Source organism: Schistocerca gregaria, chromosome 4 (genome assembly GCF_023897955.1).
Source record: "Schistocerca gregaria isolate iqSchGreg1 chromosome 4, iqSchGreg1.2, whole genome shotgun sequence".
Taxonomy (NCBI): Eukaryota; Metazoa; Arthropoda; class Insecta; order Orthoptera; family Acrididae; genus Schistocerca; species Schistocerca gregaria.
Window position 1 is genome coordinate 282,220,938 of NC_064923.1, and position 27,673 is coordinate 282,248,610.

Genomic DNA, 27,673 nt, shown 5'->3' on the forward strand with positions numbered 1-27,673 from the left:
TTTTCTTTTCCATTTAATTCAAGATACTAAACGCCCTTGGTCATTTAGGGGAAACTCCCTACTAAAACTTTATTTTTTTTCAAAAAGTTTTAATGGCTGTTTCATATCTTCGCAGTGTTTAATCTTCGATGCCAGAACGATTCCGCTATTTTCGTATTACAAGTAGTAGGTGAAGTACACGGACATCACTGGGACAATATTCGCACTCCTCTTAGTATCAATGTTGTGGTTAAAATAGTATCTCTCTATCACAGATGTGTTCCAATGCACTACTGGTACGATGCACTGACAGCACAAATTATCATTTGTATTTTGTGTATTGCTATGTCATTTGGTCCAAGTGTACAAAAGCAATTTTCGTGTCTAAAAGGAAGACACTTTTGGGTCTTGTAGAACCTGTTTCTCACTTCAGTATGGGATGTTTGCAGACTGGAAAGAGTGGGTGTCCTAGCACTCCTTTATTGCCTTCCCCAAAAAAATCTGATCTCCTTATCTGGCGATCAACGAAGCTGTCCATAAGATGCTCTCTGGAGAAGGAAAAATTGTAGAAAAAGGCTACCCTGGTCTTACGAGAAGAAGAAGCCTTACAGGAGCTGGAAGGAAAATCTGTGGTGCTTGTGAATTTTAATGGATACGTTTTTAGGATTCATTAAAAAAATGTAAAATCTATTTTCCCGAAAGTGTGTTCCAAGTTCATTGCCAACATTTCTGCCCTAAATATTAACAAGTTCAATTAATTTTTTGCAGGAAGTAGTTTTCAGGTATTTACATATTTGTGAGCATTAGTATTACCGAAAATGTGTGTTCCGAAAATTTAAGTTCCAAATCTGAAAATACACTGAATGTATAATAATATTTCCCATAAAATCATTGCTTAGAACTGTTGTACTATACCTTGTAAGTAGACTTAAAAATCTGGAATGTGGAAACTGAGATCTGAGTAGCAAATTTGATTCTCAAAAACGCTCTTAAAAATCATATCAAAAATTCAAATCAAAATTCAGGGACGTTCTGGACTTGAAAGCATAGGTATTGCTACATTTTTACAGGATAGACATCATTTTAAAATTTGGTCGAAATCGGCGACGTAAAAGAAAAGTTAAATTTTTGGGTGGAATCTCCCCTTAAAATAATAATCTTAGGAAGAAAGCAAATAACGATGTTTTACTTTTTGTGCGTTGTTGTTGTTGTTGTTGTGGTCTTCAGTCCTGAGACTGGTTTGATGCAGGTCTCCATGCTACACTAACCTGTGCAAGCTTCATCATCTCCAGTTAACTACTGCAACTTGCATCCTTCTGAATCTGCTTAGTGTGTTCATCTCTTGGTCTCCCTCTACGACTTTAACCCTCCACGCTGGCCTCCAAGACAAAATTGGTGATCCCTTGACGCCTCAGGACATTCTTCTAGTCAAGTTGTGCCACAAATTTCACTTCTCCCCAGTTTTATTCAATACCTCCTCAGTAGTTATGTGATCTACCCATCTAATCTTCAGTATTCTTCTGTAGCACTATATTTCGAATGCTTCTATTCTCTTCTTGCCTAAACTATTTATCGTTCATGTTTCACTTTCATACATGGCTACACTCCAGACAAATACTTTCAGAAACAACTTCCTGACACTTAAATCAATGCTCGATGTTAACAAATTTCTCTTCTTCAGAAACGCTTTCCTTGCCACTGCCAGTCTACATTTTATATCCTTCTACTTCGACCATCATCAGTTATTTTACTTCCTAAATAGCAAAACTCCTTTACTACTTTAAGTGTCTCATTTCTTAATCTAATTCCCTCAGCATCACCCGATTTAATTTGACTACATTCCATTATCCTCGTTTTGCTTTTGTTGATGTTCATCTTATATCCTCCTTTCAAGACACTATCCATTTCATTCAACTATTCTTCCAAAACCTTTGTTGTCTGTGACAGAATTTCAATGCCATCCATAAACCTCAAAGCTTTTATTTTTTCTCCATGGATTCTAGTTCTTACCCCAAATTTTTCCTTTGTTTCCTTTACCGCTTGCACAATATACAGATTGAATAACATAGGGCATAGGCTACAACCCTGTCTCACTCCCGTCCCAACCACTGCTTCCCTTTCACGCCCCTCGCCTCTTGTAATTGCCATCTGGTTTCTGTACAAATTGTAAATAGCCTTCCGTTCCCTGTGACTCCTGCCACCCTCAGAATCTGAAAGAGAGTATTCCAGGCATCATTGTCAAAAGCTGCCTACAAATGCTAGATACGTAGGTTTGCCTTTCCTCAATCTATCTTCTAAGATAAGTCACAGGGTCACTATTGCCTTACGTGTTCCAACATTTCTACGGAATCCATACTGATCGTCCCCAAGGTCTGCTTCTACCAGCTTTTCCATTCGTCTGTAGAGAATTCGTGTTAGTATTTTGCAATTTTGCAGCCGTGACTTATTACACTGATAATTCGGTAATTTTCACACCTGTCAACACCTGCTTCCTTTGGAATTGTGATTACTATATTCTTCTTGAAGTCTGAGGGTATTTCGCCTGTCTCATACATCATGCTCACCAGATGGTAAAGTTCTTCTAGGGCTGGTTCTCCCAAAGCTTTCAGTAGTTCTAATGGAATGTTGTCTACTCCCGTGGCCTTGTTTCGACTCAGATCTGTCAGTGCTCAGTCAAACTCGTCACGCATTATTAAGGCAATTTCCTCTTCCATTTCCATAATATTTCCCTCCAGTACGTCGCTCTTGTATAAACTCTCTAAATACTCCTCCCACCTTTCTGTTTTCCCTTCTTTGCTTAGAACTGGTTTTCCCTCTGAGCTCTTGATATTCATACAAGTGGTTCTCTTTTCACCAAAGGTCTCTCTAATTTTCCTGTTGGCAGTATCTATCTTATCCCCAGTGCTACACGCCTCTACATCCTTACATTTGTTCTCTAGCCATCCCTGATTAGCCATTTTACACTTCCTCTCGATCTAATTTTTTAGGCCTTTGTATTTCTTTTCGCCTGCTTCATTTACTGCATTTTTACATTTCCTCCTTTCATTAATTAAATTCTATATTTGTTATTTTACCCAAAGATTTCTACTAGCCCTCGTCTTTTTACCTACTCGATCCTCTGCAGCCTTCACAGTTTCAGCTCTCAAAGCTACTAATTCTTCTTCTACTGTATTTATTTCCCCTATATTTGTCAATCGTTCCCTAATGCTCTCTCAGAAATTTTCTATAACCTCTGGTTCTTTCATTTTATTCAGGTCCCATCTCCTTAAATTCCTACCTTTTTGCAGTTTATTCAGTGTTAATCTACAGTTCATAAACAATGAATTGTGATCAGAGTCCACCTCTGCTCTGGAACTTTCTTACAGTTTAAAACCTGGTTCTTAAATCTCTGTCTTACCATTATATAATGTGTCTCAAACATTCTACTGTCTCCAGGCCTCTTCCAAGTATACAACCTTCTTTCATGATTCTTAAACCAAGTGTTTGCTATGATTAAGTTACGCTCCGTGAAAAATTCTACCAATCGGCTTAATATTTCATTCCTTACCCTCATTCTATATTCCCCTACTATATTTGTTTCTCTTTCTTTTCCTACTATCGGATTCCAGTCCCCCCATCACTATTAAATTTTCGTCTCCCCTCACTATTTGAAGATATTTTTTTTTTATCTCTTCATACGTTTCTTAAAATCTCTTCATTATCTGCGGAGCTAATTGGCATATGAACTTCTATTACTGTGGTAGGGGTGGGCTTCGTGTCTATCATGGCCACAATAATGTATTCACTATGCTGTTTGCAGCAGCTTACCAGCACTCTTTTTTTTATTTATTATTATACCTACTCCTGCATTACCCCTATTTGATTTTGTGTTTATAACCCTGTAGTCACCTGACCAGAAGTCTTGTTCCTCGTGTCACCGAACATCACTAATTCCCACTATATCTAACTTTAACCTATCCATTTCCCTTTTTAAATTTTCTAACCTACCTGCCCGATTAAGGGATCTGACATTCCACGCTCCGATCCGTATAACGCCAGTTGTTTTCTCCTGATAACGACGTCCTCCTGAGTAGCCCCCTAGAGATCGGAATGGTGGTCTATTTTAGTACGGAATATTTTATCCAAGAGGACGCCATCATCAGTTAACCATACAGTAAATCTGCGTGGTCTCGGGGAAAAATTACAGCTTCTGTTTCCCTTTGCTTTCAGCCGTTCGCAGTACCAGCACAGCGAGGCCGTTTTGGTTAATGTTGCAAGGCCAGATCAGTCGAACATCCAGACTGTTCCCCTTGCAACTACTGAAAAGGCTGCTGCCCCTCTTCAGTAACCACACGTTTGTGCGTATACAGTATATATTAACATGAATTCTTTACAGAAGAATGGTCAAAACTGGTAGAAGCCAACATTGGGGAAGATCAGTTTGGATTCTGGAAAAAATCTAGGAGCACGTAAGGCAATACTGATCTTACTTCTCTTAAAGGCAGCATTTGTAGACTTGTTAGAGAAAGCTTTTGTCAATGTTGACTTGAATGTTCTCTTTGAAATTCTGAGACCAAACGACAGTTACAGGAGTTGCGAAGCATGAAAGGAATAAACGGTTGGCAAGGGAGTGAGATAACACTGTAACCTATCCATGATGTCTTCAGTCTTTGTTTATCGATACCGTAATTCTGTTAGAGACAGCAAAAGACTTGGAAGAGCAGTTGAACTGAATAGACAGTCTCTTGAAAGGTGGATGTAAGAAGAACATCAACAAAAGTGAAATAAGAGCAATGGAATGTTGTCCGATTAAATCATCACGCCAGCTGCTCGGCCGGCAGCCTGACAACGTTCGTTTCCTCGGAGACTCCACACGCGAATATGCTATCATGATGTTGTTCGAACTACTGGAACTAATACGACGCGGTGCCATTCGCGTGTCCAATGTTTTCAGTGGGAACACCACTGCCGGCCCGCCTCTCTCTGCTGTCGCCTCATGGAAATCAGCAACAGTAACCGCGGTGTTTAAAATGGCTCTGAGCACTATGGGACTTAACAGCTGAGGTCATTAGTCCCCTAGAACTTAGAACTACTTAAATAACCTAAGGACATCACACACAGCTATGCCCGAGGCAGGATTCGAACCTGCGACCGTAGCAGTCGCGCGGCTTCGGACTGAAGCGCCTAGAACCGCTCGGCCATCGCGTCCAGATAACCACGGTGTTGTCCGTGGTGCTCTGAAAGTGGTCCCATTGTCCTTGTGGATACGGATAAACCTATTTCCAGACTCATGGCACATGGTGAGGTTGTATGATATTCCATGTAAGAGGGAATACAGGGCGCTTCAGAATGATCTTTACAACTTTTATCACGTTATTTCAGAAAAGGGAATGAATAAAAAAAAGACACATTCGTCAAGTTTTAGTAGTCGTTTAACACAATTCATTGTTTGCATCAACTGTTACACACAGGATTTTTAAGCTGTATTCCAATTGCTTTCTTGTCCAGCCTAACGCTTCCTCTGACACGAGCTCATAGTTGCTGCGGCTCCCGCACCGGGGTCTGGTAGACACAATCTTCGCAAAACCGCAAAGTAAAAAATCTTTTGGGGTTATGTCTGGAGACCTTGAGGAACAGGAAATCGGTTGTCCTCTACCAATCCACCGACATGGAAATCAGTGGTCCAAAGCTTTTCTAACGATCGAGCATCAGTGATGAGAGGCACCAACCTGCTGCAGCTTGATGTCAGGTTGCAGTTCTTCGACCTGTGGAAACACAAACTGGCCCAACATGCCCAGTTGAACAGTACTCGCTACTTACGCCCCTTCTAAGAAAAATGGCCCCACGACACGACCATGAGGAACATCAGGCAACACGGTTTTCCTTTGGACAGTTGCACACAGTTTCCATGCTGCTGTGGGTGTCAGCTTAGAGCCACAGATCCTCCCACTAAGTCGGTCTACCTTCTCGGACACACGAAATCAACATTCGTCTGTGTCCGCCCCGGTGGCAGAGTGGTCAGCGCGACAGAATGTCGATCCTAAGGGCCCGGGTTCGATTCCCGGCTAGGTCGGAGACTTTCTCCGCTCGGGGATTGGCTGTTGTGTTGTCCTAATCATCATTATTCCATCCCCATCGACGCGCAAGTCGCCGAAGTGGCGTCAAATCGACAGACTTGCACCCGGCGAATGGTCTACCCGACGGGCGGCACTAGTCACACGAAAAATAATAAATAAATAAATAAATAAATAAATAAATCTGTGAACATCATAGTGCATCATAGTCGATGCGACTCAAAATCTCAGATGCATTTGCTTTGCACTTTGTTCTATCAACAGATTGAACCCCATGCAGCAGTTGCACCTTCTAGGCTTGAAGCTTCATTTTCTTTTGTAGCACCCTATGCACCGTGTTTCGTGGTAACTCTAACCTTCGAGACACTTGACGGACTGATTTTGTTGCGCACCGGGCAAATGCCTCTTGCACCTGTTCTACATACGTATCATTCATGTTTGTACACACAGAACTTCCGGATCCTTTCAGCCTCGCGTAACGTTGTGTTATCCGGACGTAATGGTGGAGTTCATCTGTAAGGTGACCGGAAGTTCCTCTGAAGCTTGGTGTTACATTTGGTCTCTATGAGCGATTCCAAGTGATTCCAAAAAAACACTGCCATATACCGGATGGAGGGGGTGGGGGGAGGTAAGGGTTGTGGGTATTTTCGTCAATAATAACCAATGTGCGCAATATAAATAAAATCTATGGTCTGTGTGTGTGTGTGTGTGTGTGTGTGTGTGTGTGTGTGTGTGTGTGTGTGTGTGTCAACTTTATGCCGTAAACCGCACCTCTCTACTTACCTCCATTCCTGCATATACGTGATCAAAGCTACAAATATCGTTTTTGGAACACCCTGTATATTTCGCGCTAGTCGTGTGTGGGGCTGTTCAGATCTTGCGTGGCGTCGAGGATGGTCCTCGAGAGAACATTAAATTCATATTTCCGTGACTGTCGGGGATCCCAACCAACACGTGCTTCAATTGCACGGAACAATAAACTTCGCCTCGATACCCTACCATCCTGATTTGTTGAACTCATATGCTGGTACTCGCTTTCTAGTCTTACATGATTTTCAATATTCAGATCGGAGTTTGGAGTAAGAAGCACTCTACGAAATCCTTCTTACAGAATGTACATGGCGTCTCCGTAGGGAGCTGCGCTGAAATACTAATCATTTGTGTATCCAAGCATATAGCTCACTTCAGGCCAGTTTGACTTTTGATGCATGTCTCCGTCACGTTTTTGCAATTTTAGTGGGAAGCAGACACATTAAAAATTGACTTCCGGACTTCTGTCTTTTTATGAAATGACGTCAGAAAGTCATTACGGGATATGAGGACTAGCTGGCTACGTATGATCCCTCCTGCCTCGTGAGTTGTCTACTAAGTCAATTACAAAGCCTCTGTGATGCGTTCTCAGAGACAAGAATTCATCCTCATGCATTGCAAATAAAGTTAAAAGATTAATTTATTTTTTTGTTTTGGAGACATCAGCAGTACCACCGTCGAACTTATTTCCTCCCTTGTTTTAATTAGAGATACAGTTTGCCACTGACAGAATAAATTCCATTCCGGCAGAACGAAAACAGGTGCCGAAGTTGATTGGAATTGTTTTTGTTTAATTGAAAATTTCACGTTCTCGTTGCAAAACAGACGAAGCTGTATCTTTTTTTGCAGAAACAAAACGCGTATTAATGTGATGGTAACAGACGGAACGTTTTAAACATGCTTGTAATTTCATTAGTGTGACTTTCGGAAGTTGCCGCAGTCTCCTACTCAACAATCGTCGAGGTAGGTTAAACAGTAGAGAAACAAGATATGTTAGCTTCAATGAGGACTGTAAGTGCATGTGTGGGACAGAGAGATAGCGTCGGCTTAGTTCTGTTCACTTAGCTTTAAGCAAAGTAATCAGGAAATACTATAAACGACTGGTATATTTAGGACAATTCTGGATGTAAAATCAGAGGGGAGTTTAGAGTTCGCTGATGCTCTAGCAATCATTTCTAATGTTAGAAAATAAACTAGATATGGCTGAAGGTTGTGCTCTAGAGACATGAGGAAACTCACTGCCGAGAGAGAAAGTATATCATTATACTGTGAAATCTACCCAACAGCTCCGCCTGCTTAACTGAGCGGTAAAGTGTTTGCCCCCACTCAGGGGCAGAGGGCCCGGGTTCGATTCACGACCGGTTTGGAGATATTCTCCGCTCGTGGACTGTGTGTTGTGTTGTCCTTATCATCATTCCATCATCACCGACACGCAAGTCGACTAATGTGACTGCGCGGCCAACAATGCCCCACGCTCATTTCATTTTTCTACCCAACAGCTGGAACAGCAACCGGTTTCACATGAATTTCTCCTTCAGGTTCATAACATCATGCAAAGCAGACCAGACTCGGGAAAAGGTTTATGTATCAGAAACGATATTAACGGTCACTCTAAAGTTGCAAAATACAGCAAAGAAATAACAAAAGAAACACAGGGAAGTATAATTCTTTACGGGAAAATTGGCTCAGCAGAAACTAGAAGAGCTGATGCGAAAATATTCCACGATGTCCCACAACAAGTTCCACAGTTTTTCAATCGATACTGGCCGAGAAAAAAAAATAGTTTTGCTTTGTTTTTTGAAAACCTCTCGTAAAATCTCGGTGTTCAGACACCGCCGAATCAGAGTTAAAAATTGAGCTTTCGAATATTAGCATCATCTTCTTCGTCAGGAGAGTCTTCCGAGCGCTGTATCATTTTCTGTAGGCTTTATTGTCCGGTACCGGTACTTATACAGCAGTATTTGCCGAGTAGATACTGTATGCTATCCTGTGTTGTGTTTATTTGTTTCCTCACCTTTTTATTACGTCTACGTGGGTCACTGTCCGCTGAGAGCTAAGTCTGCTTCAATTAGAGTGGCGTTCAGTCATGTGATTGGTCGGATGACGCCGCTTGAAATCTGACAACTTTTATTGGCGGTTATATCATCTGGAGGGTGGGATTCATACGCACACCCACAGGAAATCTGTAATGCGGCGGTTTGCCCACCTCCCCTACCGGGCCGCAATTGAAGGGCTGAAGATCAGCGGCGACCACCCCCTTGCACCACCTGACTCTCTTAAGAGTTGTGTTTTCATTTCTTTGGAGACGCTCCGTCTCAAGTGCTCGTCTCCAGACAGCACCGAGATTAAAATTTCCGTCTCTATTTGTAGTAGTTCCCCACAAGCCAGCTCGCCTAGCCAGGTAATAAAGTCTTGTTATGCCTGGGAGTAAGAATATCGCTTTGTCGAGGTATCGTAGAAGGGTGACGTTTATATCTTCTTGAATATCTAAGAATGCCTGTTCCTCTCTACCGATATTGATACTATGTTTGGCAGCTTTTATTTCATACTCTGAAGCGTTCGCAAGAAAAGACATGCACATTTACTGCACATGTTTCGCTCGATGAGACTGTCATTTGTTTGTAGCTAAAAGAAAGCCAATTACTCTTCGGCTCAGCCGCGGCAATATTCTCTCTGCAAACTGCACAGGCTGCCAATGAGTGGCGGCTTGGAAGATAAACTGTTATTCTGCCTCTCCGCAAAGTGCTATTTGGAACGCCGCTTTTAACGCCCGACTGCTGCCGCCAGATGCTCGTGTAGAGAGTTTAATGGGCCAGGCATAAGCTTTGCCTCTACCACAGTGCAAAATCGGCAGCTTTAGGTGGCGTACGCCCAATTCCAGACACGGCAGAAAGAAAAGCAGAGCGCTCATACTTCAGTCGTAAAATTATAACATTGTTTACAGTTTGATGTTTCCAAATCCAGTCAGCCTCACTGTAATCAGTCAGAATGATACGTCATCCGCTCTGAGCAGTTTGTCCGCTGAGAGAGAAAGATGGAAGAAAGGTTTAACGTCCGTCACCGATGACATCATTAGGGACGGAGCGGAAACTCAGAGTATAAGAAACATAGAGAAGGAAATCGGCCATGTCGGTTTCAAAATAAACACTCCAGCAATTGCCTTAAGCACTTTATGGAAGCCACAGTAAACCAACGTCTGGATGATCGAACATAGATTCGAACTGACTTATTCCCGATTATGAAAGCAGTGTTACTAGGTGAGAAATATGGACGGTTTGTATTTATGTCGTCATTGCATTAAGCACCGTGATACCACAAAAGCTATACGGCGAGATCTTCTGAGCATGAGGTTCCCTCTGTCGACATCACTAACATTATCATAAGAGAACTGTAAGACTGACAGATTGTTACACGTACCTTTAGCCAACTAGGAAATACATCTTTAGTAGCTTCACACTAGCGGAAAGAATAGTGTTATGTAAAATGGGTAACAACTTGAGGACCGATAGCCGTAGCAGTCTGGTCCCTTTAATCCCACAACCAACAATTTGTGTGGTGTTTATTTGAGTCAATGTATTATTAGTTACCAATATAATGGCGCTCGTTCTAAGATACTCAGAAGTCGATAAATGTGCCCCGGCGGTATCGAGATCATTAATGTCGGATCACTCTTCATTGGACAAATTTCTGTTGTAGGAATCGTCTATGTTAATGGGATCGTTATGACACTTGCCTGAAATTATTCAGGTTAACCATTGAATTCTTGCTGGTTCATGTAAATGCGTACTAGACAAATCACTGCTCATAGGAAGGAAGAGGTACTTCGTGCCACCAATAGGCACCTTGATTCCTTTCCACTTGTAAACAGATCGAAAGAAAAATAATTTGGTATACACATCTCCGTGAGCCATATCCTCCCTAATTTTGTACTCACGATCTTCACGCGAGATGGATGTTGACGGCGTGGACTCGTTTCTCAGCCTGTGCAAACGTTAGTTCCCTGTACGTTCTCAGTGCATTTCCTCGAAAACATCGTCTTCCCTCATAGCATTACTACCATGTTCTAACATTACATGAATGTTCTTTCCAATCATTCGCATTTCATTCATCCATGTTCAAATGGAACTGTCATTCATCGCGTGAGATAGAAACTCAGCGCAGTTCATTCTGAACACACCCACGGTCAATCAACGAGGAAAATTTTCAGTACACAACAGTGTCATCAGCAGTTCCGGATTCGTATCCACCCTATCCGAAAGACTGTTAATGTATAGCAAGTCAGAAAAGAGAGAGAGGGAGAGAGAGAGAGAACCTCAGTAAATCATTGATCATCGTTTCCTAACGATAACAGTGTTAACAAAATAGAAAATTTCACGTCAAAGGTGCTTCATACAGAAGTGGTTTATCATCCGAATATGCCTAAAATTCGCGTCCAGGGATGAAACTTTAATACTGACCCGCAGCGCAGTCTAGCGTCAACCGTTCACAAGCAGTGTGTGTCATCTGTTGTTGTTTTGAGTGGCGCCATGACAGAGCAGTTTGCGTGGGCCGTAAGCGTATTGAAACGACTCTTCCTGAAAGAAAACCTGTTCTACGTTTGCAAAATCAGAGAAAATCCTCCTACAATATTGATAAAGTAGTTAGTGCACCTAGCTTTATGATTCAAACGATAATTGGTCGCTTTTACGTAACTAAAACATTGAGAAACCATGCACGGGCCGGACACCCAAGCTCATTGACCGATGCAGACGTGACGTTTATCGTAAGGGAAATGAAGAAAACTCCATAAAGTAGCGCTGCTAAGGTAACCGGAGAGTTTAGAGTCGAGTGACGAGAAGGCATGTGCAAACACAGTCAGAGATCATTGCAAGAAGTACAGATGTAATGGCCTGGCAAACAGCAAGAAATTTTGAGTCAATTGACAGAATCAGAAGAAATGTCTTGGTTTTGCCCAGGAACATAGATTCTGTATTAGATTTACAATTTCTTGATAAAGGTATATATAACATATTTGAGATTTATTGCAGGGGAACGGTGTGGTGTACAACACACACGGAGATGCTGCCGCAGAACCATGTGCGCACGGTGAAACACGATGGTGGTTCCCTGTGGGTGGGATTATATTAGTGCTGCATTCCTTGGAGAAGAACATGCTATAGAGGGTACAAAATGTACACTATGTAATCAAAACTACCCGGACACCTGGCTGAAAATGACTTACAAGTTCGTGGTGCCTTCCATCGGTAATGCTGGGATTCAATGTGGTGTTGGCCCACCCTTAGCCTTGACGACAGCTTCCACTCTCGCAGGCATACGTTCAACCAGGTGCTGGAAGGTTTCCTGGGGAATGGCAGCCCATTCTTCACGGAGTGCTGCACTGAGGAGAGGTATCGATGTCAGTCGCTGAGGCCCGCCACGAAATCGGTGTTCCGGAATATCCCAAAGGTTTTCTACGGGATTCAGGTCAGGATTCTGTGCAGGGATGTTATAGTCATGTAATCACTCCGCCACAGGCCGTCCATTATGAACGTGTTGGCAATCGCCATCCCCGAATTGCGCTTCAACAGTGGGAAGCAAGAAGGTGCTTAAAACTTCAATGTAGGCCTGTGCTGTGATAGTGCCACGCAAAACAATACGGGGTGCAAGCCCCCTCCATAAAAACACGACCACACCACAGCACCTCCCCTTCAGAATTTTATTTTTGGCACATTCTTCAGTAATGTTAAGAGATTTGACATGGATTCTAAAGTGTGTTACAGTACAAAGCGATGGCCTGTGGACAATGCTTTTTATTCCGGCTTGCCACTACACAGCTGTTCAACATGGCGTGTAACTCGCGCCCTTTCTTGGTAAAGCAGGTGGTAATGCTAGTTAAAAAAAAGTGCCTCCCTCTTCTATTTTTTCGTTCTGAGTAATTAAGGCTATGACTGACGTATGTTTAAATGTGAACATTATTAACTTCTAATATCGAGAGTATTATCCCATCCCTCATTTTAATTAGTAAATCATTCATTCTAGCAGTGAAAACTTTAAAAGTATGTTTTTTTATAAAAGCCCAGTTTTTGGACATTTAAAACTACTACGACAATTCATAAATGTCCTGCCCTTTGGGAATTTGCTGGGTCCACATCACTAACTCCATTAAACATTAATTTTTGCAGTTTAAACGAAGCGCGCTCTAAATGACAAGGATGCGAGTGGACGAATACTTCATGAAATAGTTTTAGTATGATGTTCTCTATTTTTTAAATTTTGTTGTCACTGTAAATGTATTTTGTTCCTTTTTTTCTCTCAAATAAAAATGACTTACTGAGGTATTTTCTACGTGACTGGCTCTTCAGATTTCGTATTCGTTTCTTTTCACGGCCAATATAGAACTAGACGAATACTTTATGGATTCTCTGTATGTGGAGAGCAGGAGCTATCCTATGACGCTTCCCTACGGAACTCATGATATTAACTTTGTCCTCAGTGCAGTCCAGGATAATATGAGGGATTCTGTCTCTAAAAAAGGTTTCTATTTGAATATTTTATAACCTCTTCTAAGTCTACAGCAGGCTGTTCCAGCTCCGCCGGCGAGCAGCCGTGCACCCACATGTACGGTTCGGTGGGGATGGACAGACAACCGATGTGCGGGCAGCTTGGCAGCCGGACCCGAGCTTATACTCCAGCAGAGCACAACCAGCCTGGCCAAGCACCCGCGTAATGCGTGAAATACAGTTGTCTGGCGGGTAGCCTATACAAGCTGCGTCTGCCCGCTAGCGAGCCAAGGGGCGCCCTGGCGTAGCCGCTTGCTGTGTAGCAGCACTGGGACAGCGCACTGTGCTACAGTGTGATGGGTGCGAAGGAAGGATGAAAGGAAGATAGGTTAGAGTTCCCACGAGCGACATCTCTAGACACAAGCAGCATGCTGGAACACGACGAGAACCGAAAGGAAATCGTCCATGTCCTTTCCATTGAGGCATTGTGACGTCTCAAGCATTTGCGGAAAACATGAAAATATGGCTCTGGACAAACTACAGGGGATGTCGACACTGCTACTCCTAGATAAAAGTCCAGTCTTTCGAGCCCTGTATCACCTCACTCACTCTCCCTTTAACAAGTAATGGACCTTTGCTTTAATTCGTAAATCGAAAATCGTTGTAGCTATAGACTTATTTCGAAACAGTGGTGATATCACTCTTTAGAAGATCCAGTTGTTTTAATGGAAACAGGATTTCTTGTTACGTAAATCGTTAAAGTGACACAAATCTGACTTTTAACTCCTTGGTTGTACTCATTAAGAAATTCCAGAAGTATATTTTCATAAGCTGTTTATAGCTCGAAATGTAACCCTGTGTTTCCATTAACTCTGTAGCAAGGTGCCATAGTGCAAACAAGCTGGCAACGCATTCGGAAAGATGGTGCCGGAAAATCTCCCCCCCCCCCCCCCTAACCTCCACCACCACCCGAATTTGGGCATCCTGACAGGTCCACATTTAGGTGCATGCTATCTAGGCTGTGGTGTGAGCCCTCTTACGTCTGCCGGCCGGAGTGGCCGAGCGGTTCTAGGCGCTTCAGTCTGGAACCGCGTGACCACTACGGTCGCAGGTTCGAATCCTGCCTCGAGCATGGATGAGTGTGATGTCCTTACGTTAGTTAGGTTTAGTAGTTCTAAGTTCTAGGGGACTGATGACCACAGAAGTTAAGTCCCATAGTGCTCAGAGCCATTTGAACCATTCTGAACCTCTTCCGTCTGCAGGGGTCGCCCACTGCCGAGCTGCAAACCCCTGATGTCTTGGCACGACTTTCAACTATCGAAAGGTCTTCGTCACGCAGTTCTTTATTAAGCGTTACGCGTTGCAAAATTTCGTCACCAGACTGAAGCTGTAGAATAAAGTGTACGAGGAAATTAACGACGGCAAATATGTACATAACGACGTAATCATGCATTTCAGTAATCCATATACAGAATTTTGAATTAATATCTTACATTTACATCAAACTTTAATAAAAAGCTCACGAAAGTGAGAACATAAACTGAACATGAACATAATACAGATCTCATTATATATAGGCACATTTGACAATGCTGTCGAATATTCGAAAACAATCTGTGCCAAACTGAAGATTAACTATCTAAGAAGTAAACAAAGGCCGGTAGGTGGCAATAGCATTGACTATAGAAATGAAGTCGAAGAGTGACTTTACAAAGAACTATACAATGCTATGAGCTACATGTCAGAACATCGTGAACAACTTGACAGTTGATTAGTTTTATGGAGGAGGAAGTTGCATATTGGCAGTGGGTAAAATCTGTATAGCATGAAATCGCTAGTCAGTAATAAAAACAGAAGACATGTTTGCAACCATTAACTGTTGTGTACAACTTAAACATAAAACTGTTATAGCTCAGAAATAAAATTTAAGATGTGAAAGAATGAGTTTACAACCAACACAAAATGTTACAGAAGTATCACCAAATGTAGTCATATTAAATAGTCGAACATGTAATAAATGACTAGATCAGAATAATGTCTGTAATTCCAGATTAGTGATAACAACTTTAAATAAAATGAAAATTCGTATTACAATGAAAAGCATTTGTTTAATTTTTTTAAAAACTTAGTGGTTTAGAATTACATCGTGATAACAGTCTAGCTTATATCGGTTTATATCCATCACAAAATAAAATGTTACGAGAGTACGGCCATCTGCAGTCGTATTACAAATGGATGACACGTAATAGAAGCACTCAGGTAAGTCCACATGAATGGCATCAATTTAAAATTTGTCTTTTTTTCATTATTTGATATGAAAAAGGTTAGTCTAATGGTGTAACACGGCTGTTTCGTCAGTATGCAGGCCGATGACCTGTGTGGCTGCGTTGGACGCAAAAAAACAGTATTCAAGATTATTCCATTTATTGTACAGAATACAAGTCGTTGCCGTGACTTCTGCGACGACTGGTGTCTACGTAATCCGGAGAGAAATCCGCTCAATCCAACAGAGGATTCACAGGTCCCAAGGACGTTGCATCAGCTCAGAGCGGAAGCAGATGTCGCTCGATCGGTAGCCCTTCTTGGAGACGATGGTGACAGCTACATGTGTGTCTCAGTCACACACCATTTCGGGGAGTACTCAGTCCCTCCCAGATCTCTGCCCATGATGACTTCTCAGGTGGACTGCCATGTCGGATGCTGCGATGTCGTGCTGAATGTTGACTCTGGCCCGCCGGTACGATAGACCGTCAGACCAGTGTGACGCTGGAGTTTGTAGGGCAGCATCTGCCCTAGATCGCAGCCGTGTTGACAGGCGCCTTGACTACCCATGAGTGCTGGCTGCGGTCCTGACTTCAGCTCTGGACGCTGGACTTCAGAACTGGATTGCTGATCTTTTCCTGAGGTAGCAAGGCCAACACTAGATCAGTCTCACACACAAGATGTACCATTGTATTGTCAGAGAGTCGAATGCAAACGACGTCAACGCCATCAACCCTATTCAAGTGGTGCAAATGGCTCTGAGCACCATGGGACTTAACATCTGAGGTCATCGGTCCCCTAGAACTTAGAACTACTTAAACCTAACTGACCTAAGGACATCATGCACATCCATGCCCGAGGCAGGATTCTAACCTGCGACCGTAGCGGTCTCGCGTTTCCAGACTGAAGCGCCTAGAACTGCTCGGCCACACCGGCAGGCATCAATCCTATTGATCAAGTGCTCTAATCTAGTGTGGGTTGACTAGTTATGTTGTCAAGGAGAGGCACTACATTTCCTTAATGACTTTGTTACAGTGGCTGTATTACGTAGTCAAACTCCGGTAGGCAATGTTGCGTCTTAGGTAGCATCTACTACGTAAAATTACGAGATTAAGCATTTTCTGCTAAGCTCGGTCGCAGTCGTGCGCAAGAGTGTTATGTTTACTGCCTTCCTGATCCAGTAACGGTTCGTGGTTCCCAGCTGGTGGTGTTGATCTTTCCGCATGATTGAGTAACGCCAGCTCTTCGAACTTAGACAACTTTTACTCTCACGTGTTCTTACAAATTAGTCGCGTAACGCCTCTTATAATTGTAAAGACATATTTAGTGTCAGTGCCAGCCGACACCAGTACGGGCACAGATGAGGTGCCATGGGTCTCACGCCAAAGTTATGCTGCCCGGCTTTATGGATGGCGTGTGCGAAGCATTCTATAAGAGAACCATTGACCGAGGTATTTACCTGACAGTGCGATAGGCCGGTGCAAAACGCCACTGGGGTTATGCCTATACTTTACTAAATGAGCCTTTGATATGCACCAAATATCCCTCTCGATATGCAAATGATGATTCAAATGTATGGTAATGACGTAAGCGCAAATTAACGGAAGGGAAGAATGGCCCTGTTATGAACCATAGCTTTTGTTCTCGTATGAACTTAATATACACTGCTGGAAATGGAAAAAAGAACACATTGACACCGGTGTGTCAGACCCACCATACTTGCTCCGGACACTGCGAGAGGGCTGTACAAGCAATGATCACACGCACGGCACAGCGGACACACCAGGAGCCGCGGTGTTGGCCGTCGAATGGCGCTAGCTGCGCAGCATTTGTGCACCGCCGCCGTCAGTGTCAGCCAATTTGCCGTGGCATACGGAGCTCCATCGCAGTCTTTAACACTGGTAGCATGCCGCGACAGCGTGGACGTGAACCGTATGGGCAGTTGACGGACTTTGAGCGAGGGCGTATAGTGGGCATGCGGGAGGCCGGGTGGACGTACCGCCGAATTGCTCAACACGTGGGGCGTGAGGTCTCCACAGTACATCGATGTTGTCGCCAGTGGTCGGCGGAAGGTGCACGTGCCCGTCGACCTGGGACCGGACCGCAGCGACGCACGGATGCACGCCAAGACCGTAGGATCCTACGCAGTGCCGTAGGGGACCGCACCGCCACTTCCCAGCAAATTAGGGACACTGTTGCTCCTGGGGTATCGGCGAGGACCATTCGCAACCATCTCCATGAAGCTGGGCTACGGTCCCGCACACCGTTAGGCCGTCTTCCGCTCACGCCCCAACATCGTGCAGCCCGCCTCCAGTGGTGTCGCGACAGGCGTGAATGGAGGGACGAATGGAGACGTGTCGTCTTCAGCGATGAGAGTCGCTTCTGCCTTGGTGCCAATGATGGTCGTATGAGTGTTTGGCGCCGTGCAGGTGAGCGCCACAATCAGGACTGCATATGGCCGAGGCACACAGGGCCAACACCCGGCATCATGGTGTGGGGAGCGATCTCCTACACTGGCCGTACATCTCTGGTGATCGTCGAGGGGACACTGAATAGTGCACGGTACATCCAAACCGTCATCGAACCCATCGTTCAACCATTCCTAGACCGGCAAGGGAACTTGCTGTTCCAACAGGACAATGCACGTCCGCATGTATCCCTTGCCACCCAACGTGCTCTAGAAGGTGTAAGTCAACTACCCTGGCGAGCAAGATCTCCGGATCTGTCCCCCATTGAGCATGTTTGGGACTGGATGAAGCGTCGTCTCACGCGGTCTGCACGTCCAGCACGAACGCTGGTCCAACTAAGGCGCCAGGCGGAAGTGGCATGGCAAGCCGATCCACAAGACTACATCCAGCATCTCTACGATCGTCTCCATGGGAGAATAGCAGCCTGCATTGCTGCGAAAGGTGGATATACACTGTACTAGTGCCGACATTGTGCATGCTCTGTTGCCTGTGTCTATGTGCCTGTGGTTCTGTCAGTGTGATCATGTGATGTATCTGACCCCAGGAATGTGTCAATAAAGTTTCCTCTTCCTGGGACAATGAATTCACGGTGTTTTTATTTCAATTTCCAGGAGTGTATATGAGAGTAACACCGGATACAGATGGCTACTGGAATGAAACAGTAATTCGGTAATATTATGATTTATTGACAATTTAGTCGTACGTAAAGTATCACTGGAGAAAAGTAAGTAATCAGATTCTTCCTTTGAGAAATAATGAGTGCCGAACCTGTGTTCATGAAACTGCTGAGGTGAGCCGTATGTCTCATAATATAATTTAAATTACTCATGTAACAAACCTTCCCACAGAATCGAAATGAATTTATACCCAGGGTCGTTCTGATCACGATGAGTGAGTCGATTTGATAAATGAGAGATAACCACATGCGAAAATCTGACGACAAAGTCATGGCCGAGAGGTTAAGACCAGAGCATCGCCATTTAATGCCATGAGGTCAAAACGCGCTATTTCCTCTCGAGTATAACTTGCTTTCCACAGTGCTCTGTAAGCTTACACAAGTTACATTTTATTTATTCAATCGTATGGCTAGGGTGTCCCGTCGGCAGACCGTTCGCCGGGCGCCGGTCTTTCAATTTGATGCCTCTTCGGCGACCTGCCGTCGATGAGGATGATAGGATGATGATGGTGACACCACAACACCCAGTCCCTGGGCGGAGGAAATTCCCAGACACAGCCGGGAATCGAACCCGGGCCCAGAGTATTGAAAATTTGTCACGCTGACCATTCAGCTACCGGGAGCGGACACATGTTAAATAGAGCCACGATGGGAAAAAGTGCAGCAGGCGATGAGCTGCCTAGTATGCGGCACGCCAGCCTCTGCCCTCTATTTTCCCCCTCCTGAAGTGTCTCCAAAGGAGGCTGCTCCTTTGTCTCTCAAAAAGATCCCTGCCTCAGTCTCTTCAGAGAAGACTCCATTCCAAACATCTCTGAAGAAGACTGAGTCCCAGGTGGCCCTAAATATTTGCACTTCCCGCTCCTACCCTCGCGAAGCTGCCAAAATTCCTGGTGACCTAATCTCAGTGAACGTCTCGGGCTCTGACGATAGGAAATCTATTCTCTGAAATAGCGCGCTTATTGTGCAAAACAGTCTGATCTTTTTCGGGAAGCTACGAGTGCCAATGAACGGCTAGCCAGGGTCTCCATAGTTTCCGAATCGTAACTCAGCCTCCCTTTCCCATCCATACTCTACCTGGACTGTGTTAATAGTGGTTCCAGCGAGGCGCCGGCCGACCTTATCTTGCCACGCACTACATAGGTTGTCTAGAGCAATTTGGAGACGCTCTATACAAAAAATCGAGGCCTCCAGGAATTGCGGGGGCCGGGGTAGGGGCGGTGGGGGGGTGGGCGGAGAGGAAAGAGGAGGAAGGGTAGCTGGCGGATGTCATCCCAGGCGTAGCCAGTTCGCGGAAATGTTAATCCCCTCGAACAGAGAGATGGCTGGCCAATCTGAAGAAGTGTGACGAAACGGCCCGTGGCCGTCACCTGTACAATGGCTTGAGAGCGACTGGTTTCCCGGACAATGACCTGGCCTCCAGACCTCTCCTAACGGCACCCCTTGGCCACCACTTGGCTGTTCTGCCCTCTAATTACACAGAGAGTCAGTACAGCAAGATGTGTTGAAATTAGAATTGGGTAATATCGGCACTCTTCACAGATGCACCTTGAGAATTAAATCATACATTACATGTAAGTTAAATTCTCGAGAGCAAAATCTTCTTGCCATATTTCTGATTCATTAAACAAGCATAATTAGAATGATGCTTGAGATGGGCTATAACCTGCCGCATTTCACTGAACCTGTGAGTTCTTAGTCTGACATCAACTCTGTCGGACCTGGCCTTCTCCTTCAGCGGTGATGTGTTTCCGCATGCTTAGTTGTTCACTTGCACTCTCTGATCCCACTTTGCGTTTTCGTCCGTGCTCACCGCTGCACGGTTTCTGACACACTGCTGTTCGTAGATTGACTCGCACATCGGGTTTCGTTACCTGTTTTAGAGTTCAGCTCCCCAGCTTTGTAGTCGATCCACCATCAGCTACCAGAGTTACACTACTGGCCATTAAAATTGCTACACCACGAAGATAACGTGATACAGACGCGAAATTTAATCGACAGGAAGAAGATGCTGTGATATGCAAATGATTAGCTTTTCAGAACATTCACACAAGGTTGGCGCCGGCGGCGACACCTACAACGTGCTGACATGAGCAAAGTTTCCAACCGATTTCTCATACACAAACAGCAGTTGACCGGCGTTGCCTGGTAAAACGTCGTTGTGATACCTCGTGTAAGGAGGAGAAATGTGTACCATCACGTTTCCGACTTTGATAAAACTAGGATTGTAGACTATCGCGATTTCGGTTTATCGTATCGCGACACTGCTGCTCGCGTTGGTCGAGATCCAATGACCGTTAGCAGAATATGGAAACGGTGGGTTTAGGAGGGTAATACGGAACGCTGTGCTGGATCCCAACGGTTTCGTATCACTAGCAGTCGAGATGACAGGCATCTTATCCGCATTGCTCTAACGGATCGTGCAGCCACGTCTCGATCCCTGCACGAACAGTTCGACGACATTTGCAGCAGCATGAACCGTCAGCTCCGAGACCATGGTTGCGGTTACCCTTGAACCTGCATCACAGACAAGAACGCCTGCGATGGTGTACTCAACGACGGACCTGGATGCACGAATGGCAAAACGTCATTTTTTCGGATGAATAAAGGTTCTGTTTACAGCATCACGATTGTCGCATCCGTGTTTGGCGACATCACGGTGAACGTACATTGGAAGCGTGTATTCGTCATTGCCATATTGGCGTATCACCCGGCGGGATGGGATGGGGTGCCATTGGTCACACGTCTCAGTCACCTCTTGCTCGCATTGACGGCACTTTGAACAGTGAACGTTATATTTCAGATGTGTTACGACCCATGGCACTACCCTTCATTCGATCCCTGCGAAACCCTACATTTCAGCTGGATAATGCACGACCGCATGTTGCAGGTCCTGTACGGGCCTTCCTGGATACAGAAAATGTTCGACTGCTGCCCTGGCCAGCACATTCTCCAGATCTCTCACCAATTGAAAAAGTCTCGTCAATGGTGGCCCAGCAACTTGTTCGTCACAATACGCAGTCACTACTCTTGATGAACTGTGGTATCGTGTTGAAGCTGCATGGGCAATTGTACATGTACACGCCATCCAAGCTATGTTTGACTCAATGCCCAGGCGTATCAAGGCCGTTATTGCGGTCAGAGGTGGTTGTTCTGGGTACTGATTTCTCAGGATCTATGCACCCAAACTGCATGAAAATGTAATGACATGTCAGTTCTAGTATAATATACTTGTCCAATGATACCCGTTTATCATCTGCATTTCTTCTTGGTGTAGCAATTTTAATGGCCAGTAGTGTACATTTGTTCCACCAGTGACAGGTTAGCGGCCCTGTGCAGATACAAAAACTTGGAAGCACTTACTTTGTATGGGCTATTTCGAATGAATATTTGAGGGATCAGATGGTATGCATGAAGTCAGCACTCAAACTCCGTACTACCTCGCGACAAATTCCTTTTGGCGTTCTGTCAGAGGCATGCCACTTTGATTCGAAGAATCTCATAGACTTTTAAAGGAATGATTAATGGCATTTCGACAGTTTCAAGTGAGTTAGAGTTTGGTGAAAACCAGTTTCGTCAATACTGCGTTTCATCCAAAGCAGGATATCTGAAACATATTACTTCTTGCCACCAAACAGAGGATACTTGAGTTATTGCATCTGGGGAACCTGTTTTCAGATAACATTACTCGTTAACAAACCTATGTTGGGAATCAGTTTATTAGTGAAGACTGTATCAAGAGCCATACAGGAACTCCTCGGATAAGCCTTCACATACAGACAGAGAAATGCCACCGGTGCCTTTAATTTATATTACATATAGATAGATATACATTTTTTTAAAATTTAGTTAATGATTTTTGGTTGGACGTAAACCTTCTCTTTTTGTACATTTGCTTAAAAATTATGATTGGATACCTTAGTGATTTCAGTTCTGTAACTTTTTTTAAATTTCATGAATTTATTAAATCATAAACTGCACAGTAACATTTCAGCCAATTAAACAATAAATCGTGTGTGCAGCGTTGTACGCTCTAAATTCGATAATTTGATGAAAGTCATAATTGTACAGTTTCAGCTTAGGTTCTATAGAAACTAACAAAATTCTGCATCTTGATCGAGTTTTTTTTGTTGGAGACCCTAAATCGATTAATGCAAATACCACGATGGTCTCTCTGAATATCAGTGATTTCCATCCATAATATGAGTCTATGCTTCGTCTTTAAGGACTGCTTCATTGGAAACATACAACTGTGACAATCTCAGGCAAAATCAAGTACAGTAAATTACTCGAAAACAACACATTTTATTCCTACTCCAAGGAACCTCTCTAAGTTTATTTCTTTCGCAAGCATCTTCTGAAACTATCAGTTCCCTTAGCTAGCCCAAGGCGCGGTGGTCAAATAACTATGTTGAAAGCTGCAGTTGCGGATCAGCAGCCTCTACAGCAAAGCGGGCTAGACTGTTGTAGGAAACCAGAAACTGCTGGCTGGGCTCGCCGTCCTGGTCCGATAGAGGAAACGTCCCTCCTCCGTAGTGGGTGGGACGGGGGAGGGGATTTTGTGGTCGCCTACGCGATATCAGTTCGACCAGTTTCCGTAGATGCTCACGGCAGTAGCCCACATCATCGTTTCCGAAACGTTCGGTCCCAGGTGCCGTGTCATAACGATTTGCCATTGATACATATGCGGTGTCTCTTTTTTCGGACATATCCAAAAAGACACCGTTTTTGAACCAGACACACAAGAATTACAGACATTGGCTGCAGGAGGGCACTAATTTAAATAAATGCGGAAAGTTGAACATTTGTGCCGGACCAGGATTCGAACCTGGACCTCCTGCTTACCAGGTAGATTCTCTGACCACTAAGGCATCCGGCTACAGTGGTCATTGCAACTGCACGGATTAGCCTGGCACGCTTCGCGTCAGACCCAAATTCTCAAGAGGGCCAGTGATACCTTCAGTCAGGAGGCACACCAGACTCGGACCCTTAAGGAAATCGGCGAAATGGGGCGAGTAATGACGATAATTAGCTCAGGGAACCACATTAGTAGTGTATGGATAAGTTGGGAAGTCGGGTCTGACGGGAGGCGCGCTAGGGAATATGTGCAGTTGCGACGACCACTGCTGCCGGATGGCTTAGTGGTCAGAGCATCTTCCTGTAGTTCCTTCTCTAGATTGTCGCACAGATGACAAAATGGTAGATATCGAAATAGACGACAGAGGGATAGAGAAACAATTAAAATCGCTCAAAAGACGAAAGGCCGCTGGACCTGATGGGACACCAGTTCGATTTTACACAGAGAACGCGAATGAACTTTCCCCCTTCTTGCAGCGGTGTACCGTAGATCTCTAGAAGAGCGTAGCGTTCCAAAGGATAGGAAAAGAGCACAGGTCATCCCCGTTTTCAAGAAGGGACGTCGAACAGGTGTGCAGAACTATAGACCTATATCTCTAACGTCGATCAGTTGTAGAATTTTGGAACACGTATTATGTTCGAGTATAATGACTTTTCTGGAGACTAGAAATCTACCCTGTAGGAATCAGCACGGGTTTCGAAAAAGACGGTCGTGTGAAACTCAGCTCGCGCTATTCGTCCACGAGACTCAGAGGGCCATAGACACGGGTTCCCAGGTAGATGCCGTGTTTCTTGACTTCCGCAAGGCGTTCGATACAGTTCCCCACAGTCGTTTAATGAACAAAGTAAGAGCATATGGACTATCAGATCAATTATGTGATTGGATTGAAGAGTTCCTAGATAACAGAACCCAGCATGTCATTCTCAATGGAGAGAAGTCTTCCCAAGTAAGAGTGATTTCAGGTGTGCCGCAGGGGAGTGTCATAGGACCGTTGCTATTCACAATATACATAAATGACCTGGTGGATGACATCGGAAGTTCACTGAGGCTGTTTGCAGATGATGCTGTGGTGTATCGAGAGGTTGCAAAAATGAAAAATTGTACTGAAATGCAGGAGGATCTGCAGCGAATTGACGCATGGTGCAAGGAATGGTAATTGGATCTCAATGTAGACAAGTGTAATATGCTGCGAATACATAGAAAAAATGATCCCTTATCATTTAGCTACAAAATAGCAGTTCAGCAACTGGAAGCAGTTAATTCCATAAGTTATCTTTGAGTAGGCATTAGGAGTGATTTAAAATGGAATGATCAAATAAAGTTGATCGTTGGTAAAGCAGATGCCAGACTGAGATTCATTAGAAGAATCCTAAGTAAATGCAATCCGAAAACAAAGGAAGTAGGTACAGTACACTTGTTCGCCCGCTGCTTGAATACTGATCAGCAGTGTGGGATCCGTACCAGATAGGGTTGATAGAACAGATAGAGAAGATCCAAGGGAGAGCAGCGCGCTTCGTTACAGGATCATTTAGTAATCGCGAAAGCATTACGGAGATGATAGATAAAATCAGAGAGATTAGAGCCCACACAGAAGCATACCGACAATCCTTCTTTCCACGAACAATACGAGACTAGATAGAAGGGAGAACCGATAGAGGTACTCAGGGTACCCTCCGCCACACACCGTCAGCTGGCTTGCGGAGTATAGATGTAGATGTAGATGTCTTAAACTGCCATTTATCCAATTCGCTCGTGTCAACGGATTTCCCCATCTGCCGCCCGTATCGTCGCTAGAATGGTTCCCTCTTTGTCTCTTCTCCGCATATGTGCTTTCCTTATCGCGTCCCAGGCCCATAATGCCACAATGCTTCTTTCGTTTCGCGGTGGGCAGTGGTCACAATATTTTCTCGTATTAGTGTGTATAGATCAGTATAATTTGCAATTAACTGTTATGCACTTCGTTAAAGTGCTGTTCGCCAGTAAATAGTTGCTCTATGCAATGCCATTTAGATCCGGCCGCTAGATTCCAGAGGAAGCGCGTTTGTTATGACAGGCGTGACAAATTGTTAACCACTGGAGTTGGGTAATGGGGGTCCAGAAATACTCTAGCCATCCATTAGCGGCAGCTGCGAGCGAGTTTGACATTGATCGTCCGACTGAACACCGACAGCGCTGTCCGCCTCTGCTGCGGCGTTACAGCCCTGTCAGGTAATTATTTCCCGCGGTATTTGCACGCCCATGGTTCCCGTTCATTGTGAATCTGCTGCAGTAAAATGTATAACGGCGTGGGAGTCGGCCGGTCACCGCGTTGCTTCGTCACAGTACAATACTGGACAATTTGGCTTTTAGGTGCGAACCGCATGGAGTCATATGAAGCAGATTTTTTTCTACAGTGGCTGATAATGTCTGCCAGACTATCGGAAAACTACTTGTAACTGACCCTCACTTATGGCATTTCTTTATAACACCGTATTGCTCTTTCTTTTCGTACGTCTTCTAACTGTTTCGATGTAGCCTGATACGGATTCCTCTCCTGTGTCAACCGCTCCATATGGCTCCTCCTCCCGCACAGGCCATGAAGGCCCAAAGGAGCCGACCGGCCGCCGTGTCATCCTCAGCCCACAGGCGTCACTGGATGCGGATATGGAGGGGCATGTGGTCAGCAGACAGCTCTCCCGGCCGTATGTCAGTTTCCGAGACCGGAGCCGCTACTTCTCAATCAAGTAGCTCCTCAGTTTGCCTCACAAGAGCTGAGTGCACCACGCTTGCCAATAGCGCTCGGCAGACCGGATGGACACCCATCCAAGTGCTAGCCCAGCCCGACAGCGCTTAACTTCGGTGGTCTGACGGGAACTGGTGTTACCACCGCGGCAAGGCCGTTGGCAGCTCCATATGAGAGTAGCACTTATTTCTAACACCTTCTGTTGTTTATTTTGTGGATACGACCATCATCGGATCAAAACTTAGGACTTCCGAAACACGGTTATAGTGTCAGTATTAAAAATCTATACCTAATCAGGGTTCTGAATTGACATGCCAATGATACCACTAGCCGAAGTGGCGTAATAAGTGATTAAGTACGTTCTAAGACAAAAAGAAAAGGAAAAAAAGACGCACAATGAAGCACTTATCACAATGGGACGAAAATCTGTAAATGGGATACCCTGCTGTTTTCTCATCGCTGTCCGGGGTGTCACCAGACAGGCCTTCACTGGTCATCGGGGCTCATCATTGGAGACAATTCTACTCCAGGCCGAAAACGTGTATGGAGACGTCCAGTACAGCGGTGGGATATCAACATGTCGCCCGACATATGACCAGACAACCACGAGATATGGTCTGATGAGCCGTATCTTTTGATAGCAGGACCCCGTTGATTTCCTTCGAGGCGACCTTAGATCACAGCCGTACGTCGACGACATTCTGCGCACCGTTTGGTTGCTCTTCATGGCAAGCCGTCCTGTGTTGACATTTTCGCAAAATAATGCCCTTCGTGGTTTCCAAACCCTACCGTGGCTAGCAACGTCGCCGGATCTTTCCACAACTGAGGACGTTTGGAGGATTATGGACAGAGCCCTCCAACCAGTTCGGTATTTTGACGAACTAACGCGCTAATTGCGCAGAATTTGGTATGATGTCACTCAGGACGACCAATCAATGGTAGACCGAACACCTGTCGGCGTAAGGGCCAGAAGTGGACGAAGACGTTATTGACTTGCTCAATTGTGAAGCTGTTTGTTTTGAACAAATCATCCAGTTTTTGTGAAATAGTAATAGTTTGTTTGTCCGCACATGTACATCACCACTTCTATCGATATCCTTCCCATTCGAGTAATTCATTTTTTAATTTTTTTTTTTTAGCGTGTGTATTAAACGATTCACACGGTGTTATTTACGACGATCGCGGGCTCGTACAAGAAATTTGTTTCCTTTATTAATATTCTCAATTGTTTGTTAGGTATATTCCAATATGTGTCTTCTCCTACAGTTTTTGCTCTCCACACCTCCCTCAGGTGCCACTGAAGCCATTCTTTGCGTTCTTAACATGTGTCTTATCGTCTTATCGTCTTAACCTTTCTACTTGCCAGTTT

At 44.5% G+C, this 27,673-nt stretch overlaps 1 protein-coding gene and 1 pseudogene across 3 annotated transcripts in view; one reads left to right on the top strand and one right to left on the bottom strand.

Annotated features, from left to right (window-relative positions):
- Positions 1-27,673, top strand: part of LOC126365851 (transient receptor potential cation channel trpm) — a 1,785,347-nt gene that overhangs the window by 655,003 nt on the left and 1,102,671 nt on the right. The gene's annotated exons all lie outside the window — the stretch shown is intronic.
- On the bottom strand, positions 26,349-26,466 carry LOC126268440 (5S ribosomal RNA; annotated as a pseudogene).